The sequence below is a fragment of the Mchenga conophoros genome, linkage group LG10, assembly GCF_057382185.1.
Source record: "Mchenga conophoros isolate Kocher_MC1m ecotype Shallow Benthic linkage group LG10, M_conophoros_male_GT1.1, whole genome shotgun sequence".
Lineage (NCBI taxonomy): Eukaryota > Metazoa > Chordata > Actinopteri > Cichliformes > Cichlidae > Mchenga > Mchenga conophoros.
In genome coordinates, this window is record NC_140535.1 from 26,502,549 (window position 1) to 26,523,690 (window position 21,142).

General features: G+C 42.3%; 1 protein-coding gene across 4 annotated transcripts in view; it reads left to right on the top strand.

Annotated features, from left to right (window-relative positions):
• tcf7 (transcription factor 7) overlaps window positions 1-21,142 on the top strand; it is a 75,194-nt gene that overhangs the window by 22,492 nt on the left and 31,560 nt on the right. The window lies entirely within an intron of this gene.

Genomic DNA, 21,142 nt, shown 5'->3' on the forward strand with positions numbered 1-21,142 from the left:
CTGGTTAAGATGCGTTTCCCTTCGTTTTCTTTTTTCACTGGTGGAAATATTCTGTTTGGTTAAGGTGAGAGGGGAGTGGTTAGAGTGTCATTTGTGTCCACACACAGCTCTTTTAATGCAATTTGTCAGGGATGCAGTACATGTTATTAAAGCAAGACTTCCACCTTCAACTTCTCCTACTTCCTACTTGTTTGTAGCAGTTCTATCCACTGTTTTACGGCACTGATTCATAACATATTAATGGCAAAATGCAATCCTTCATTTATTTTACTCAAATGATGCTTCTGCTGTTGATCTGTAGGGTTTAAAAAAAAAATCCAAGAACCTCTTTGGTGCCTGCAAGGCCGGCCAAATTAATGCGAGGTGCTGTTGCATAAAACATAACCTGGATATTACATTCAGAAGTTTCTGCTTATGGCAACAGAAACAGTATTACCAAGTGTAGTAGAGCTAAACAGCGCATGTAGATATTATTTGTGGCTCTGCAAGGCACAAGTGTTTTCTCATTTGCAATAAAACTGTACTGAGGGCAAAATTTTACTGTTTTGGCAATACAAATCTTCTCTGTGTCACTCTGTGTGTTTGTGTGTGTGTGTCCAAGTGCATTTTGTGTCTTTGTATTTGCGTGTGCACACCCGTGTTTCTTGTGTACAGTTGAGCGAGGTTAAGCCTAGTGTGGTTTACCATGGAAAATAAAGGCCTCGAGTCTCATTGTCACCTGAACACACACACACACACACACACACACACACACACACACACACACACACACACACACGGCTCCTCCTTAACCGTGTGCTGTTGTTAAGTTGTTGGTGGAAAATTTTAAGGGTTCGCTTGCTCAACTGCATCTCCTTCTTTCCTATTTCCACCTTAAATGGAGATGATTTTGCTGTCTGCAAAAGCATCTGAACCTGCAGTGGAAACTGTAACAGAAACAGCAAAAAAAGATAAGTACAAACAAAACGTTGGTTTAAAAAAAAGAAAGAAAGAAAGAAAAGAGGATGTGGTTTAGCTTTGTTGATACAAAGAAATCGCCATTCCAGCCTGAACCAGCATTGAAGCTTTCTAAAGGGAGGCATTAAAAATGAAACAGGAATTTCCACATGTACTTTCCTAAAGTCTTCATCGGACAGGAGTTTTGTTTTGTTTTTTTTAAGCCGTTATCAGTCGGGCAGCAAAGGTGGAAAAACTAAATCACTCCATCACCTGTCATCATGGAAAACAATACCATGTTTAAAGTCACATTTTCCAGGTGTTGCATTAAACAGCACATCAGCAGCAGAGCAGAGCAGAATTCTTGGAAACTGCGAATCTTTGTTGCACGAGATGAAATTATCCTAAGATATGTTGGCTCTGGATGAGGTGCTTCCTCGCGAGCCAGTCGCGGAAAGCAAAATCAGAAGAATCACGGAGTTTGATCAGTGGGAGTAATTGGTTGAAAGCCCGTTCGAAAACAGCGGCGTTGCATGCAGTAGCTGGAGGGAGGGAAGCGGTCCAGGACGAGAGCAGCGATCGCTGGTTTGGCCTCGGTCGCGCTGCTTGGCTTTTTGCTCGCCCGACTTGTTTTGCTTGGACTGACATTAAACAAGTGAGGGAGTGAGAGAGATAGGATGGGGGCTTTAAGACTGAGAAGCAGATAAGTACTGTGTACTGCAGACATCATGAGGGTAACAAAGATGTCGAGATGAGAATCAGATAAATGATGTTTTACTTGTAAATTTTGTACTTTTGCTGGAAGCTTTGCCTCAGATTCTTGATTCCTGCTCTTTGGAATCATCTCACCAACTTCTAATAAAAACACCAACTCACTAACCAGTTGCACATTTGACTAAGAAAGCTAAGTAGCCTTACTAATCATCTGAGACTGCCCTGCGACGGAGACTGTCGGCTCCATCGAGGGCAGTCCAAGCCTGAAGGCGAAGCGAGCCATAAGGGCTGCTCATGGTTAGCCGCTTGGCTCGGGTGGACCCGCGCGGAGAGAGGAGAGGCCCGGGAACAATTATGGCTTAGTAGGAGTAACAGAGCTGAGCCAGGCAGCTGCTGGTTGCTCTCTGAATATGCAGTGAGCATTCGCATGTGTGTGCGAGCGCGCGCTTGTGTGTGTATGTTCAGGCGGCGTCAAGAGGGAGCGATGCTCTCATACGCAACCGCATATTTACATTACAAATCACGGCTAAACAATTCAGCCGACCACAGACGCAAACATTAGACGTTTTTATAGAGAAGATGGATAGATCAGAATGATAGAGGGACGGGCAGAAGAATGCACGAACGAGAGCACGAAAACAAGAAGGAATGAATGGATGAGTGACAAGAATAAATTGGTTAAATGGTTGAAAGACCATTATAGTCGCATACCAGTCATCGATTTTCTGTCATAAAAGAAGCAAAAAAGAGAGATTTTCTGTGGCAGAGGAGCAAAAAAAAATAAAATGAATAAATAAATAAATCCATCTGATAAAGTCCGTGAGGCCTGGTCTGGTCTTGAGATGAGCTGTTCCAGTTGTTGTTGATTTAAAGAATCAAACCGTACCTAATTTTTTTCTCTTTTTAAAGAGAAGAGGGCAAGTTGTTTAAAAATGACGACCCCCCCGAGGCAGAGACATGACCTTTGGTGAACGATGTCACTTTGGTTAACACTTGTATGTTTGTTTACTTTGTTAAACAGACAGAATGAAGTTGGATAGATGAAGACGCTGTAAACTCTTTCACACATACTGCTGTTGTGAGCTGGCACTGAATGAATATATTTTAATTTAGTGAAGCAGATCAAATATCAAAGACTTCAGCAATCCCGACTATCCAAGTCAGTGGTTTTGGTCCCACATGACATTATGGTTACGGACAGATTGGACAGTCATAGCTGGAAGTGACATACTTATCAGCGTCGTAAAGTTCGATGCACTTTACCCCACACTGCTGCTGCTTTTGTTCCCACCACAGCTGTGGAAGAAGCCTTAAAGAAATCGTACAAACTCCTGAGGTGGAAAATTGCAGGAGTGTCTGACACAGAAACTCTTCTGTGACCTCAGTTCCCACATGACACCCACAAGGAAAGTCTTTTCTTCATCTTTTTTAACTTAAAGGTGTACAGAGGGAAGTCATGCGTGAGGAGTACAAGAAGAAGAAGTCGAAAAAAATAAGTGCAGAAGTGCGCAGATGACCGAAGTTGATTGAAAGGCAGAGTCCCTAAGTAGAGCCAGCTATTTTATTTTGGGGGGTGATAATTACACACTGCTGGTAAGTCACCATGTTATTTGTACATATGATCGATAGCAAAATATCAACCCTAGCCCCGTAAGCCAGCCGGGTAGCTTTTGGCAGGCGCTCTGCAAAACACAGGCGTGCCATGCCCTCTCCAGGGACCCTAACACAAACACACAACGATACGTGCACATCGACTTATAAAACACGTTCCCAAACAGATGGAAAGTAATAACACGATACGCATAAATACATGCCAGCGTGCACATGTGGTGCAAACACATAAATACATGGACACGGTAGGGCAGAGAGAGAGCATTGTGCCACAGAGATGGCACGCGGTGACAGGCGGCCTCTGTGTTGCTGCCGCACAGCGAGGCCCCGCGGGCCCGTGCATGCAGCTCTGTGGTCGAAACGCACCAACGCTGGCTCTCGCAGGGTTTTGGACGAGCTCCACATGTGGTCAGCTGGATGGTAGCGCCCTCGCTTCGCTCTACCAACAAATACAGAGGACTCCTGCTGAGCGGGGCTGTGTCGAAATCCTCGACACTGTTTTTTTTTTCTTCTTTTTTGGTCCAAACCGAGAGCGAACCCTTTTCTTTTTCTCCTTGGAGTCTTGTGTATGTTAAAAACATCAGATCTAAATGGTTTGACTTCAAAAGAAGACTGCTGATGATTTGTGAGATGACTTTTTTTTCTGCATTCAAATATACTGATGTGGGAAAACGATAGTCTCATTGCTTTGATTTGATATGGTAAATGTCACTGTCTCAGATAAAATGTCATGCTTAGACTGAGTTACGTGATGCCGGTAAAGGCTCAAAATGAGGTAAAATCCAGAGTGTGGTGCTCATAGTTCACACGCAAGGTTTGCGTGGTGATACAAAACAAACCGTCTTTAACCTCATTTACGAACTGATTTTAAATTCAGGCTGTTTTATCAAGGATAAACTAAGAATAGTTGCATTTGCATAAACACTATCTATGATTCTACAATTTCCAAAGTCAGTAAATGATCTCTCAACCCATCTCTTAAAAGGGCTCCGACCACCTCAGGTTAAGAAAGTCTAGTTAAAAAAGAAGAAGAAGAAGAAGAGAAAAAAAAAACCCAGTCTGCTTGGTTGGACCTGGTGGGGAGTGCATCTCTTCTCTCGCTCACCTCTTTGAGATCCTGGAGATAAAAGCAGCTGGCGCAACATCAAATCAATAGGCCATCAATGGTAACATCTCCTGAAGATTAAAGAGAAACTCACTCAGAGGCAGAGAGGGAAGGTAGGGTGCTAATATAGTACAAGACCCGGCCAATGGAAAGAGATTTAATTGATGTGTAGAAGAGGGATGGATGAAAAGGGTGGGAGCTGACGATGTTGTAATGGTGTGCGTGCATGCGTGTGCGCCGAGCTTCCTTTGGTCAGCTGTTTCCATTAGTAGGAGTCTGTTTGTCTACATGTTTGCCACTATAACACCGCGATTATTTATCTATCTTTTTAGGCCTGCATTTAGCACAATGCTTATTTGTACCTATGTGCATTAACATCTGTATCCTCTTGTCTGTTTACATTTTTCCCCCAATCTCTTTGTAATTTTGGGTGTTTTTCTCCCCATCTTTTGGCCTCCTAGCTTTTCATTACGCTGTTTATCTCCTCATCAGATTCTCTGCTCAATCCATTAAAAAGCATGTGGGTCTATAAAAATATATATAATGTCATTTGTTTGTTGGCCCACACATTAATTTCAATTACATATTCCAGGATTGTGATTTCTATAATTCTACCACTACTACTCATCTCTACTCATCTGTCCTGGTTGTATAAGGGAAATAGTGTTAATATATCTCCAGTCTGATGCTTTTTGTAATGCAAAAATAAGGAGACCTCATCTGTGATGCTGATTAGTTATCCTTGATTCGTCTCCACTCTTACCAGAGCCTTCTGTCCAAACCCAAAAACCTATGAAACTGTGTTCGCATCCCTTCAGAGCCACTTGTCACAGCCACTGGCGCTCTTTGGACTCCCCCCAGAAAAGAAATCTAAATGAGAGCAGCATGTGGAGCAGGGGGGGAGTACAGTTAGGAAATGTTAAAGGCATTCAAAAATATTCTTTCATAGCATGGAGACCACAGGATGGGGCCTGAGCTGAGCTGGGCTGTGTGGTTGCAGGCCGGGGTTTGTATGCTCTCTATCTGAAGCCACATCAGAGCCCTGAGCCATGTGTAATGTAATCTGGATGGGTAGAGGAGGGTTCCCCCTTGGATTCAGAAGAACCGCCGCTGAGGTGCAGCGCAGGGACCGGCGGTCGGTGATGTAAGATGGCACTTGGCGACAAACTATTATGGCTGCGGGTATGGTTACTATGAAACGGGCTGTTTTCTGCTCCCATTACGGTCACTGTGCATCTGTTTCTGTGTTACTGCTTTGCTTGCTTCTTTTTGTTTTTGCTAATTTTTTTTTGCCTCTAATAATATCTATTGTGTCTTCTGTTTCTGATGAGCTTTTTAAATTTCTCATCATATACCTGGATGGATATTAGTGTCTAAAATCAGCCTCTAAACTTAAACACAACACATCTGATGAGAAATGTTGGGAACTGGCTACAAACACTCTACCAAATGTCGCAGCGCGGGATGTCGACGGTCTTTTCAGCTCGTTTTTTATGCAGATTGTTGTATCAGCAGCACAGATGGCCTCCTCAGGATTCCCAACCTTGACAGTGCTCAGCAAGCTCCTGTAGATTGCATTCCTCTCCTTTTCTGTCTTTTCCTGCTCTGTCCATCTTTCCTCCATCCTTTCTTCATCTTTGCTGCTCTCTCCGTCTCTTGTTTCATTTCTCCCTCTCTCTCGGGTCCTTTGGCGTTCCCTCTGCTTACTCAAAGTCTCGAGCAAACAAACAAGCAGCGGGTGGCTCGCGTCTCCTATCTATAATTCAAGCCAGTCAAACTACAGCGAGGATGTTTGCCAGACACATGAAGTGCATCTCTCAGCATCATAGCGAGAGAAAAAAGGAATATGTTTTACCGTCATGGCTTGGACTCAACACACAGGGAATATCCCATCATCCAGCCGGGAGATTAAAATCATGTTTATAGCATTTCTGCTTTTAGTTGATCTGAACCACCACAGGGAAAGGCAGAGATGATATAACAGTATTGATATTATGCGATCAAATTTGTGAAGCCAACATATTAACAGGTTTTCTCGCAGAAATCAGATTTCCTGTCTTTACTAACCGAATTAAATCACAATGAAAATGTTCCAGCAGTCCCGCGTTGCGGAGTTGCAGCGCTAAAGGGACACGAGAGGATATTCGCTCTTTCTGTTTTTTCTCTCTTTTCACTTCAGACTTTTGCTCAGGGACACTGATGCAGCTGTGTAACAGTAACTGACTGCAGACGTTATCCATGCTACAGAAAAGCATCGAATCCCCCCCAGAGACCAAGCCAAACCACTTGTGGTAACAACAACTTATAACGATAAATGAGTCGAGAGGAAAACCAAAGCTGTTTTTCCAGGTGTTTGGATGAAACTCCAGAGTATAGTTTTCAACTTGAAACCGTTCTCTTCTCCTGAAAGCAGTCTTGTAACATTCAATTATTTTGTTTTATTTTTTTTGAAAAGCACGACTTTAATGCCCTGGTTGAAGCAGTAAAGTGAGAGCTCTGTAAATTTCTTTAGATTTAAACTTCTGCCTGTTTGGACAGGTCACATGCTACCAGAGCTCTCAGGTAATATACATATATATATTTATTTATTTAGATTTGCAGTTTATTCACACAAAATCGGTTCGATTTAACCTTTTTTTCCATCAGACTGAGTTGATTTAAAAAAAAAACCAAACAATTAAATTGCCTTTCACCTTTTCAAAGATTCTCTTTCCTTGCGCTTCCTGATTAAACTTCCTAGATTGATTTCTTCTAATCTTCTCATTTCTCAGAAATAAGGAGACTCGGGTAACAAGTTAGTAATCTTTAAAATTTAAATATTTTTTTTGATGATGTAGAGAAAGTGTAAGGAAAGTGAGAAAGAGAGAGATTTTTATAAGCGGCAAAATTTATTCTGGGAATTGATGCCATCACCGTGCCAACCTACCCCATAATACTTCTTATAAATAAAAAAAGTTTTTTGTTTAAAAAAAAAAAAAAAAAGCTAACAGTCAGTTCTAACAGTTAATATTTAATGAAATGAGTCATGCAATTAGTCAGTGATCAAAATGAGTCATCTTTGGATACAAAAAGCTGCTTTAGAGAGTCATTTCGCCACCCAGAAAATTCATGCTTTTTTTTCCCCTGACGCCTCATATTGACAAATCAAAACTGTTGCAGTGGATGAAAGAGGAAGCTAAGTACGTCTTATTATTGTTTTTTGGTTTTTATTTTGGGTGAACTTACCCTTTAATGACTAAACTTCGCATTATTCTGTCTGTGGAATCGAAACAAGTGGCGCGGCAGATCTCAGATTAGGTGGCGGAGACTTGTTGCAACCTGCGGTGGAAGCGGTGTTATGGTTACCATGGCTACGGCACTCCTCCTGTGTTTTCTGGCTGCTCTGTAGTGAGCAGAAAGAGAGGGGTGGAGGGGGGCTAGCTCAGCAGGTGGGCCTGAGAGGGGAAGGGGGGGTACAGTAGAGAGGGAGAGCAGAGCAGGTTAAGTTGCTGGGAGCTGGGTGGGGTTGGGGGTAGGAGGCGGGTGGGACATCCAGAGGAATCACTCCAGCCGCTGGGGTAAAAGGAATTAATCAGACAGCATAAATTAGAACATGAAAGGAGCGAGGGAGAGACAGAGTCACATTCACCCCTCCCTCTACACTTCCATCCATCTACTTTTCACTCCATCCTGTCATTTCCGTGCTTTTCCTGCATCCGTCACATCCACCCATGTCTTCTTTTTGTCTCTCTAAATGAACTGAATGATCATATGAACTGTTTCAGCAGTTTTTTAAGCAATAACCAGCTCACTAACTCATTCCAGTCTTTCTGCTACCAATACAGATACTTTTTTAAACGATCCCCTCCTAATGTCCCGAAGCACATGTCATTGAAACACGCACATTAACTCAGTGATCAGCTGTCCTTAAATGGGACACGAGCAGCATGTGATTCAGGTAACGAATCACTTTAAGGACCCAGATGATTGTTTTATTACATTATTTTCCTTTTTTCCCCTGTAAAATCTTTTTTTTTTGTGGTAGGAATGCAGCGGGGGACTGTCGCACAGATTCAAAAGTCAAATGAAATGATGGCTCAAGCAGCCTTTCAGAAGGAATTTCAGTGTCGAGCCATTGTCAGGGACCCTTTGCCCCCCCCTTCCCTTTGTTGAATGCATGTCAGCATGCACTGAGACTTCTGCGAAACCCTTTCAAACTGTTTAGTATCTGAGTTTCCACACTGGTTACCGCTGATGAAAAGCCTGTTTTCAAAACTGTTTGTTGCAGCAACTGTAATCTTTGGTGAAAGATGGCTCTTTAAGTGCTCCTCAGTCAGACTGCTTGATCTCTAAGAAGACAATGAAAAGAACGCGCGTTGATTGGACAGCAGCCTCGGGGCTTGGGCTCGCTCCTGATGTCATCTGTTTGTGAGTCACCTCTTCCAATCAGTGTACATGTCTGCTGGTTTGTGTGCTGTTTGGCTGGGTTTGGGTTTATTTTTTCTCCCCCTCACCACCTAAATTGTCTTGTAGTGACAATCGAACAAACGGGGCACTTTATGTTTTTTGGGACTGTAAGAAGTCTACAGCAAAGTTGAAATAACGAACAGATAAATCATCTGTACCTTTGTTTCGAATCTTCAGCTTTCAAGAATTTTCTTATCTACTGATAAATAAAATATCACTTTCGGCATGCAAGTCACCGTACAGCGACAAGTTACAGTTCATTTATAATAAAAAGCTGCCTGCTGATGTGTGAGAGTCAACCGTATTTATAGGCCAGTTCAAATAAAGTTGTTTTATGTAACTCTATGCAAGTGTTGCAGGGGGTTTTCACTTCTTTAAATGATCATGTTAGCTGCTTCTTTAGCTGTTTTTAGCTCAGCACTTATGAGATATGATAAGAAACCAATCTTCTCGTCTAGCTGGTAGCATGAAAGCCAGAAGCGTATGGTCGTGGAAATAATCCGTTTCAAGTTTATTTCCATGAACAGACAGGCAAAGCTGCAATGATTCATTAGGTGATTAAAAGAAAATATATCTAAAGCTGTATGAATAATCAGTTAACGGTGTTTGATATTTTGTTATTCTTGAAAACTTGATTTTTGAGGTTTCCAATGGTTTAGATAAATACCTTCCCGTAATACATATTATGACATATAGCAAAATGAATTTGCTATAATATATTTTGTGCCATTTGTTAAGTAGAAGAAGCTTTCAAAAGAAAATGATTGAGTTCTGTTTTTGAAATAAAATGTCGCGAGTGTTTTTCATTGTAAATTGTTTAATCTTTGCAGATGATTGGAATAATTATTAGTGACATCCTTAGTTGTAATAATTTTCTTTTCTTTAAAAAAAAACCCTTGACCTTGTAGAACTCCAATAAATAGACATTTGGTTTGTTCTATCAAACAACACATCTATACAACAAAGAGTGAGCAACTAAAAGGAAAACAAAAAAAATCAGCCTTTTTTTCATTAAATGTTCAAATTCAACAATATAAGAAAGTAATGCCACTAAGAAAAACTTTTTCTGGTTCTGGTCAGTGTTTTACTTTGTGTTTTCACAGCAATAAAAAGGGAAATATATTATACAAATCAAATGTAAATTTGTGCAAAAACTTCTCACTTTTCAAAAAAGTAGATATCCCTTCATATTTGCCAAATCACCCATAAAGCGCAAGTGTGCATGTAAGTAAAAATAAATATTTCTGTTTGGGTTTGGGGGATGTTAAGGCCATTCAGCGCGCTCTGCCCGCCGGTTATTTCTTTTGCGTGGCCTTCAATATGTCCCATAACACAAACGCCACAGGGATGAGATGATTTCGATAGAAACATCAAAGCGGCAGATCAGACAGAAAGCACCGTACATGTGAAGCAAACCGGTGACCCGGAGGGCAGAAAGCATGTAAGCTGATTGAGTCGCCCGCTTCCCCAAAAACTTCACTCAAAAGCAGTTGGCTTATATGTAGAGTCAGCCATGTATGACCCCCTCGTCAACGCCCCGACGCCACAAACACAGACACAACACATGAAAGTTGCGTGTGCTGGAAGGGAAGCGTCTTATATATATTGAAGTGCATTTCAGGAAAAAAGGTGTATGTTTGTGTGTTATTTAAGTCTTTAAATTACACAATTGTGTTCATTTCCAGCTACTAGTGTAGCTTTGCATGATTCAAAGTTCAAAATAATCCCTATTTATCCTATACTTGCCTTTGTTGTACCCTCTCACTTTGTAAGGGATTTGACTCCCCCTTAATTGTAAGCAGCTTTAATTGTGATTGGCTGTCCCTCACAAACTTGACGGGGGGTGGGGGTGGGGGGACATCGCACAGATATAAGAGAAGGCTAAACATTTAGAGCATTGTAAAGCCTGATCTTTGGCTTTCTATATGTTGACCACATCCAGCATTTTAAGTGAATTTGTGTAGTGTGTGCCAGGGATTAGATTATGACAACTTTAATAGCTTTTAAATAGATTCTCATTGGCTGGCATATATGGTGAGCACTCTCTGCACAGAAGTTGGCAAGGAAAGCAGTGTTTTAAAGTCTTTTTCTTGCAGAAACTGGTTACTGGTCAGCAGTGTTAGAGCTGTAAGCTGTTTCTCCAATTAACAGATCGGACAGTAAAGACATAAAAAGTTCACAAAGTGGAATAAAATGTCCAGAGCTGATAGCAGGACATTTTATTTTCAAGTGGCAATGCGTGATGCGTAACATTAGAAAATTGTAGGTGAGACAAAAAACAAACTGAAATCACCATTTTCCCCCTTCATATGTCAAAAGACATTCTGAGGAGTGTTTTGTAGCTTTAAACTTAAGTAGTTGAGTTAGGAGTTCATTACGAGGTAGGCCATCCAAATGCACTTTACTTTAAGCCCACCCATCACTTAAACCAATAAGTGTCACCACTGCGCTTACTTGAGCTCCCAGCAGTGTAGCCGTCAAGAGCGAAACGCGCCGAACAGCCGGTTTTCAAGTAGTGACATACAGAGATTTCTCGATTCGCTGGAGCGATGTTTCGATTGATAATTACAAGATTTAGTAAATCTTTTCTTGAAACCAAAAAAGGGAATTAGCGAGAAAGAATCAGAGTAATTGAGAGAGCCGCTGAATCTCTCTTCATCTAGAAAGAAGGGGCGGGGGGAAGTGTTTTCACTATGACCTGTGAGAGTCTTTTAATGTGGTATTGGGTGGCCATATTTGTGTAATAAATAGATACTGGCACAAAGGAAGCGCGTCACTGCAGGGGTTTTTTTCATGTGTGGCGGCATTTCCCATTTGGGCACATGGTCTGGTATTTAGGCTGAGTGAAAGCTGTGCTCTGCAGCCATAGAGGAAAGGTTTCACAATGAGTGAGCGACAGACTCGCTCAGTCATCTCAGCAGGGGGGAACGGGACCACATAAACCTGCAGACGGGATTAGTATCACACTTTGGGGATCTTTGAGAAGAAGAAAAAAATCATAAAAAAATAAAGATCTCAAGTCTCAACCAGTACAGTAGGTAGAAGATTCTCCAAAAGGTCACTTTCTTGGCTTTGTTTACATCTTGATGAGTGGGTTAAAAAAAAAAGTCCATCACCAAAGCCACTAGATAAATCAGGTCAGATAAACACATCGAAGTTACAGATCGGGAACAATCCCGTCTGGCTTGGCTGACAGTAAATGCAAACAAAGACTCCTTTTCTGACAATGCTCTTATCAAACCGCTACATTTTTTTGCTTCTGCTAACAGGCTCCCACAAGACGGACAAACAGGGCTGCGGCCTGAAGTAGTCGCAGTATGTATTGTTCGAGTGAACCAAAACCCTGGAGGAAGTGCGTGTCAAAGAGGATTTATGCCTTGCGTGGTCGCCTCATTTCCTGCCGACTCCGTGTGTCAATATTTTTGTTGCAAACTATCGCCGGGATGTCACAAACAACTCGTTGATTGCGGAACGCTCTGATCGAAATAAACAAGTACACCATTAATTAGCTCTCTGTAGGACCAATCATTAGAGGTAATTTGTGCTGTGAAACTGCCGCCGCAGTCTGAAGGAGAAAGTTGCCCGCTTGTCTGTCTCCGTCCACTCATTAAGGGAGTGATAACTCATCTCTAAATGCCATCACAGCAGTCGAATTTCATTTTGCACCCTGTCATATCCAGGGCCCGGAGCCAACTTCAGCAGAGCGCTGCCTCACTGCGATGCTACAGCGAATCTCCCTACACGTCCCATCTCGGCTGCTTGGCAAGCTTAGGCAGTGCTACAGCCTCAACCACTAGTACTGCTGCCGCCGTCACTTATTCTCCTCCTAGGGCCGCTGACGAACAAAAGAAATGAACAAAACTTTGCTTGTGGGAAGGTCGTCAGTCTTAAACATACGACGTGAATCAAAAAAGGACGTTCAACAGGAGCAAATATGAGCGAAGATTAGACAAATATTAGAGGTCCTATTATTATGTATAAATATTAGGAGTGGAAGTAGCAGTGGTAGAAGTGGAAGGAAAGGTTGTAGTTAGGGGGATCTGATGGGGAATAGGATAAAAAAATAGTAATAGTTATTATTTTTATCATTTGTATTTTTAAATATCTGAAATGAATAATTAGTTTGCATTATGTACATAAATCTAAAGACAAGGATGAAGGAAAGATGGATAAAGACAGCTTCTTATGTAGCTCTTTTCATTTTTAAGTGCTTTTTTTATACAATGTGTCTCATTCACATTTTTCTACATCTAAGGCGTTTCTATCTCACATTCACACACACTCCAGTGAATGCATCAGGAGCTGCGGGTGCAACATCCTGCCTCAGGATACTTTGGCATGCAGACTGGAGCACCAACCTTTCAATTAGTAGATGACCTGCTGTACCTCTTGAGCCATAGCCATCCAGTCTCTGCAAAATAGGAAAAAAATACCGTAAAGAGCAAAAAAAAGGGACTAAAAGGTTCTAAAAATTGGGCTCTAAATGGTATATAGTCAAATCTGCAGACAGGGGGAAAAAAGGAAATAGAAGGTTGGGGGATGTGTACTGCTGCTGAAGTTGAGACTAGCTCAGAATGTGAGAAAACAGCAGAAAAACATAAAAGATCATATGCATCGTTTCCGTCTCTTCATATTTAGATTAATACTAATGCAAAACCCAGAAGAAAACGCGTTTTGTTTCTTGCTCTTCGATCCTCCTTTACAACCGGAAAAGCAGCCCTCATGTTTCAAATCAAGCTCCCATCCTGACACTGAAATCATCGTTTTCATTTATTTCATTTACATTTAGCTTTAAAATTTAATATGCATAGTAATACATATGGACACACATGCGTACAAATATTTCTGTCTGCTGCCTACTGATTCATCCTGGCCACAGCCCAGATGTTCCAGCGGTGTGTGGCAGCAGTGGACGACAGTGTGCAACAGCGTGTGTGTGTGTGTGTACTTGCATGCACTCCACTAGGCGTGTCCATGCTTACATGCATTCATGCATGTATACGAGTATTGATGTGTGTGTGTGTGTGTGTGTGTGCTCATATGTGTGTGTAATTGGGGAGTGGGCGGGCTTGTTGTGGTGTTGGTGGGGGGTGTTTGGTCCTTTTTTAAACATAGCTGCGTTGTTATGGTTGCCTAGGCTTTGATGTTGCCCAAACCTCCTACTAAGAGGCTCTCATTTTCGGCTCCTGACTCTGGAGAAGGCAATGACTTCCAGATTGGGGGGACCTACAGAGTGCTCGCTACTCAGGATTGACTGCTGGGGTGGGAAGGGTTTTTAGGGGGGGTCAAGAAGGGCAGAGGAGGGTGGCTCGATGGCAGAGGAGAGGGTGCGACAACTGTGCTCCGTAAATGTACTGTGCAGAGCAGATAGAGAAAAGGTACTGACATCAGGTCTGCACGTGATGCTCGCTGAAACACTTGCTGGCAATAAACTGTTTGCAGACTTGTTTTCAAAAAGTAAATAAATAAGTGATCCGGGAGGCATTATATTTAATAATGCGCTGCATGTAACTGTACTGTGTGGAAGGCAGGATTGTCTGCTTGGCTCGAGCAACGACGGAAGAGAGTTGTCAAAACCTGCTGAAGTATTTGATACCGCAAGGAGATTGAATGCGTAAATCAAATGTTAAATATTCTGGAAGCTAAAAACGTGTGTATGTGTGCATCCTCTCTTGTAGATTTGTGTAAATTTCAGTCTCCGTGCAGAAAGTAAGACTTTCTAGCGGTTCGTCAAAATCCTGTCAGCTGTTTCTTTTGCAGAAACACATTAATCATAATCGTGTGCTCAAACACACACAGGCCAGTTTCAGAATTGTTATACATTTCGTATAGCTGCGTGCGTTTTCATGCACGTACATTAATCTCATCTGACAATCAAGTCTGATCTAGGGCAGGACTTTCCATGGGATCAAACAAACACAAATTCTCTGGTCTCTAGTGAGGCACTGCCACCTCATGTTCCCTCTTTCTCATTTTTTTTCTGTCTCTTTTTTTCTGTAGTGCTTCTCTGTTTTGCACTTGCTCTCTGCATGCAGGTGTGGGGAATTTTACCGCGCCTTTACGCTCAGGTTTTTTTTTTAATCTCCCCCCCTGCTCCTGTTCACCCATAAACCCAAAGTCATTCGCGTAGTGAGAGCGTGTCTGTGCGTCTGGTGCGTGTTATGCTCGAGACGGTCGACCCTGCCCTCTGACCTCTCTGTGCAAAGCTATGTGTCTTTGAAAGTTGGAAAAAAATTCAAATGCACTGCTTAATCAGTGTGAAATGATCATAGGTAACAAAACCTCGGTGTGTTGCTTCTGCATCAAACTGCTGGAGACGGCTTTAGCTTCCACGCAGCATAAATAATCCCGGCTTCTCCTCCAGTTTATTCTCTCATAGCCGGATCGTTCCAAACTAAAACCTCGGTTCTTCAATTTTCACTTTCCTTTTGCTCCATCCAGAGCGACAATGACCCAAATTAAAATGACAAAGGCTTGATTAGTATCAGTATTCCTTAGCCTTCAAGAATTTAGTGGTCATAAACCACAGAAAGTGGAAATGACACTGTAGCATAATATAAAACCGACTGTGAATATAAAGTTTGTCAGTTGTCAGATTTGTATCTGTATCTAGTCAGTAAAATCTCAACTCATTTGATAGCATCATAAGAAAGCTTCTGCACAACAGTTTGATTGCAGCCACTTGAAAGGATCGCATCAGCTCTACTGTCCATACCTTCTATTTAATCATTTATACCTTCTTTTTTCAAATTTCCGCTATGCCAGGGCAAAGGGTGACGGTGAAAGAAAGAGTGAATGAACGTTTTGAAAGTGCAATCTCCATGAAATGTGAGATTAAAGACATTAAATTTAAAAGCACTCTCGAGTGAGAGGAGGCTTTAATTTCCGCTGCAAATATAAAGGGACGGAGCTACTTAGTGTGTCATCCGAAAACTAAAGAATACATTAAAGGAGGGTTTTTTCCCCACTATAAGATCTTCTAAATCAAGGTGTGTGTGTGTGTGTGTCTGTGCGTTTCTTTGCGCACGTGTGTATGCGAGATGCTTCCGTGTGCGAGGGTCAAGGTGGAGGGCCGTCATTACAAACAAGTGATGTCTGAGATCCCATTAACTCTTGTATTCAGCCGCAGATTTCTGTTCAAATAGAGAGGAGATAAAAGGCAGCAACAATATGCTGATAATTCAAAGGCCTTTCAAGTGAAATGAGACTACAGAGACACTGAGGACCACGTTCACGATTTCCTGACGCACTTAAAAAGGTGGTGCTGTCTAATTGTAATTTTTTAAAGTAATCGCCTCTTTGAAGTATTTAAATCTTTGATGTAATCAACAAATAGGAGCTTTATTATTCAGCGCAGCCGTTCTCGCTGGGGTTCGACACCGAGTTTCTTTTCGTGCACGGCCGGTCGATTGATGTAGTTCACCCGGTTTAACCAGAGCTCCGCCGCTGCAGCAGGAACTCGTGTTTCGTGAGACGTGCGCCAAAACGCATCCCGGCATAGTGACACGGTTACAGGTGGCTCTTGAAACCACAGTAAGAGATTCCTTTTGAGCGTCCTCACACTAAACTGCAGGTTTACCTGCATGTCTCTTTTTAAAAGTAGTGAGTTTAAAAGCGTCGCTGCACACCACAACAAACTCCCATCAGCAGTGAATGCAGATTAAATCAGCAGAAGAGGGGATATGAATGCACAGAGACATAAATGTATGCACAGCTATGCATTTTTAGGTGCACCCACCTGGTCAGTCACCGCAGAAAGAGGGCGTGGCTGACATTGTTTCCCGGCAACACAGATTCTGGGTATCTGATAAGACCACAGACTGGCCTTGAGTTATGATCAGCACTTTCTATAGGCGAAAGGGCCCATATGCATGTTATTATCCTATTAAAGAAATAAACTCAGGGTTCAGTTGGCCACAGTTAACTCCCCCCCCCCCCACCCTTCCCTCTGTATTTAATATTGATCTGTACCATAAATTTATAACGCTTGGATGTATCTCAGTCTGAAGTGGTGGGTAACTCAACTGTTGCAAATTAAAGGGTGAATGAACTTTCCCCTCATCTGTTTGTCTGCGCATGCACCGACACATGTGTGTCTATTTCTTTTTTTTTCTTTCTCCAATTTACCAAAAACATAGCTGCAGGTTTACAGTCTCAGAGATGTCTTTTGCGTGTGTGTGTCCCACACATGCATGTACACGCTTGTCTGTTTCAGCAAAGGTAATTATGTGTAAGTTATGTGTGCGTGCGGGGGGTTGGGTTTTTTTTTTTTTTTTTTTTTTTTAAACACAGAGGGGTTGATAATTATGGGTTAAATGAGTGCTCTCAGTCAGCCTCCCTGAGTGTGTGTAAAAAAAGGAAGGCACAGCGAAAGCCACTTCAAGGCCGGCTAATTACCCCAAGGAAGAGAGGAAACATAAATGGACGATTTTGCGGCTATAATGTTACAGCAAAACGGCTAAATCAACCTCAGCACGTGAAACAGAGCCACAGCTACTTTTGAAGGCTCCTAGCAGCCCTGAGCACATGTGTGTATGTGTGCGTGCGCCCCATATGCGAAGGATCTGCCGAGAAGCAGAAGATGTGCGTATGTGTCTGTACGCAAACTGTATGTGAGTGTGATTTGTGTGCAGAAAAGTCACACTTGCTGAGTACTGATGTTATTTAACCTCTGCGTTTCTGTCCCAGGCGGTCTTTTTTCTGTAACGTGAAGAATCATGTAGAGTTTTGTTGGTGCTCATGAACATTCATTGCCTTACTTGTGGTTTTGACTCCTATTACAGGAAAAGTTTTTTTTTAATGTCATGCAACCTTTTTACCAGCTATACCAGTTCTGAAACTTTTTCTAGTTTTCCCCCAACCAAAGGCCTCATCTAACCCTACAGTTCATATCAACCCTTGTGAATAAAAAGGACCCAAATTCAATTTTAGTGAAGAGAGAGAGAAGAAAAAAAAATCAGCATGCTATCTTTGCAAACTCTTGTTTATTTTCCCTGCATAAATCACATTCATTCGACACAGCGCTCCATGTTTTTCCACTAGGTCATCCAGGCAGTAGTTTTACACCCGGTGCAGTTTGAGAACCTCCGCATTCTTATGCCACTCACCGCCGGTGCCAGTTGCATCGTTTGGGGATTTTCCCTGCAAAATGTCAGTGATACTGCTGAATGTGAAGAAAAAATGCAAAAATAAATTGCTTCCTTTTCCTTGGATAGAGTTGTGTGTCGCTCATAAAACGGTGTTGATAACAAGAGACGATTTATGCAAATCAACCACATCAATAACTTCACAGAGAGGCGACATCGAAGAACATTGATCATCTTATTTGAATGCAAAGTTCTGCTGGGAAACCTTGACGTTCATCTGACATGTGGACTCATCATTGTCATTGAAGAAAAGCATTGCCTTACAGCAGAGGGCTTTGTTTAGCTCGACAGGGCGCCCTGCCGCTTCACAAAGCACATTTTTGCAATTTTCTTGGCTGGTTCGTTGTAAGATCTATGACAACGCAGCTTTTCTTCAATGCAAAATATTATTTTCTAAATCAAAAAATTACAGTTTTTTCCAAATTGCAGAAAGTTACCGCTCCCATCTCTCAATGAAACATCTGAAAATAAACACCGAGCAAAAGGAACTGCATCAGATTTACAGAACAAAACAAATCTCAGGTACTTACATTGTATTCCAGTATATTTATAACATAACAATCTAACGGGACATTGACCCTTTTCACTTTTTTTGGTCATCTCCATAATTTCCTCATAACTGCTTCAATCCATTGCTCATACCGAGGCTGCTGGCTTGTGGCTGCCTCACAGTACTGAATAGTTTTAGCTTTAGCTAAAGAGGTCGAGGGTGATTTAAGTGTCTGATTAGGTTTGTTGTTACAAATAATTTGCGTGGTGGTTCCCCCTGTGGATTACTTTGGCGAACTTTGCTGTGAGTGAACTTTCTTCGCTCACAGTGAGGAGTTTCCACGCTAATGACATGTGGGCGTGTGACCGTGAGCACACACGTGACTACTTCTCTGCACCGCAGTGCGCGTGTTGCAGACCGGCAAACGGACATAAGGGAGTCTGACCAGCACAAGCCGAGAGTAGCAGGAAAAGACAGAAAGCAAAAAGTTTTGACTCAGCCGTCAGACGCCTCAAATCACGATCTCTTTTAACAACCGGAGGATTCGTCACAGTGCAACCCTCAGCGCAGTCCAGATCTATCCGGTAGTTGGCTGGGGTTTGTAACAGTGTGGCTGATTGGTGTTTCTGGGAATGAAAACGCCATCAAAGCAGCAGAAGGGTCATTAAAAGACAGGCGTTTGAGAAAATCTGACCCCAGTGAGTCATAAGAAGTAGAATGCCTTAATGGAGATTTTTAGCATTTAGAAAATGTGGAAAAGAACACAAATTAATAATTTAACTTACATGTGGCCTGCCACATTAAACTAAAAAAACAATTGCTTGCCAGAAGCAATTTTTTGTATCCGCGTCTGTCTGTTTTGTTTCAGAGTTACTTTCTTGTTCCCATCAATGTGAGTTTCCCATCTCTAACTTGAAAGGGCCAATGCAGTCACCTCGTTTGAGCTGATGCAGTGTTAATGTCCAACCTTCACAATACCAGCTGTGCAGACTTCTGTGTTTTCACACATCCATCCTGAGCTGGCGAACTGCAGACAGTCCCCTTTCCGTCTTCGACCCCACGTGATTAACCACATGACATGCAAACCAGCAAGGCGATGCAGCTCCCCTGCCCATCTTCATTGATAAAATACTGGTCTGCCGGGTCATAACCTTAAAACCTACTCAGTGTTTAACGCCTGCTGATTTCATTCTCTTGCCTTTGTTCTCGGCCTTTAAGGTGATGAAAGAGGCTTTTTGTACAATCCTTAAACCACGAGGTTTGTCCTCCGTCTCACTGTTTCTTCAGATCATTATGAATGCAGGTCATATTATCACCACATTTCACCTTCCTACTATGCTACCTGCTCCCCTGCACTTCTTCCCACCCACCATCACCATCAGCAGCCCCATCCTCACACCTCCCCTTCGGCTCTTGAGAACAGAAGCAGCCAGTTTTGTTTTCACGGCATTAAAAAGCGGTGTAGCAGTTTGATCTGAGCTCCGCTGCCGGTCGTGCAGCATACACATGAGGGTCCGTTTCCACACATGTGTGTGCACACGCGTGTGGTCAGTGCGAGTCTTTAAGATGCTGATTGATCGGAAAGGAGCAGTTTAAAGTGTGTGTAAATGTGCAGTGTAGCAGTGTGGAAGCTCTGCCTTTAAGTGATAAGGTGCTCGCTTTGTAACTCAGTGGGGGGTCTAGCGAGCAGCAGCAGATCTGGCCTTCTGCACTGCTGATTTTACACACTTCACACACAGTGTCCAAAATAAAATCGCTTGGAAAACTTCTCTCTCTTTTTTTTTTTAATGTTCGTGCCGAGGAAAATTAGTGCCTCTGCAGAGCCTCACATTTACACACATCCACCTGCTCGCAAACACACTGATACTCACACCGAACGGCACTATTTAAACTCCCCAAGAAAACAATACCAGTCCACACAGGGCCTGCTTCAAATGAATGCAGTGAAATTCTGTCCAAGGCTGGCCGCTTAGCTGCTTCCAACTTTGCAAACCGCTGTGACATATCATATGTCAGCTAGCATGCTGCGAGCATTAGTAATAACTGGATTTCACGTAAGTTATTGAAAGCCATTTGTAAACAGAGACATGAAAGCAAACAAGCTCACACGCAGCCTCACTTGATCATCAAAGACTTATCGATCAAATAGTCCTCCTCCTGCACCTCCTCCTCCGCCTCCCCGCTCCACTGAAAACCAGTGTGAGCGAAGTACGGCCCATCTGTTTTGTTCCAAACCGTGTTTAAAATGTCCAGCTTTCTTCCTTTTCTTTCAGTCTTGGATGAAGTATAAGTGCACGCAAATCCCCCCCAAAATTCGGAGACACTTAACATTTGCATCTTCTTCCATCAGTGAATTATTTAAGAGGAGAACGCAGATTTTTTTTTAAATAATTCTTTTCATGTCTGGTTGCATCTTGTTATTTCTTTTGTAAGCAAATGAACGAAAGGAAAACTCGTGTAATTGCAAAGCTCTTTGATCGTGCTCAGCAGCGTTGGGCCGAACGGCTGATTCTGAATCTTAAAATCTCAAAATGCAGTTTGCAGACATTATTTGTAATTGGAATAATATAGATTCTGTGATCAAATTAAGATACATCTGGTTTTCCTGACTTGATTCCAGACAACTTGATTAGCCAAACTTAAACAAATACTTTTGGGGGGTTTTTTTTCCTTTTCAATTGGTGTATCTTAGAT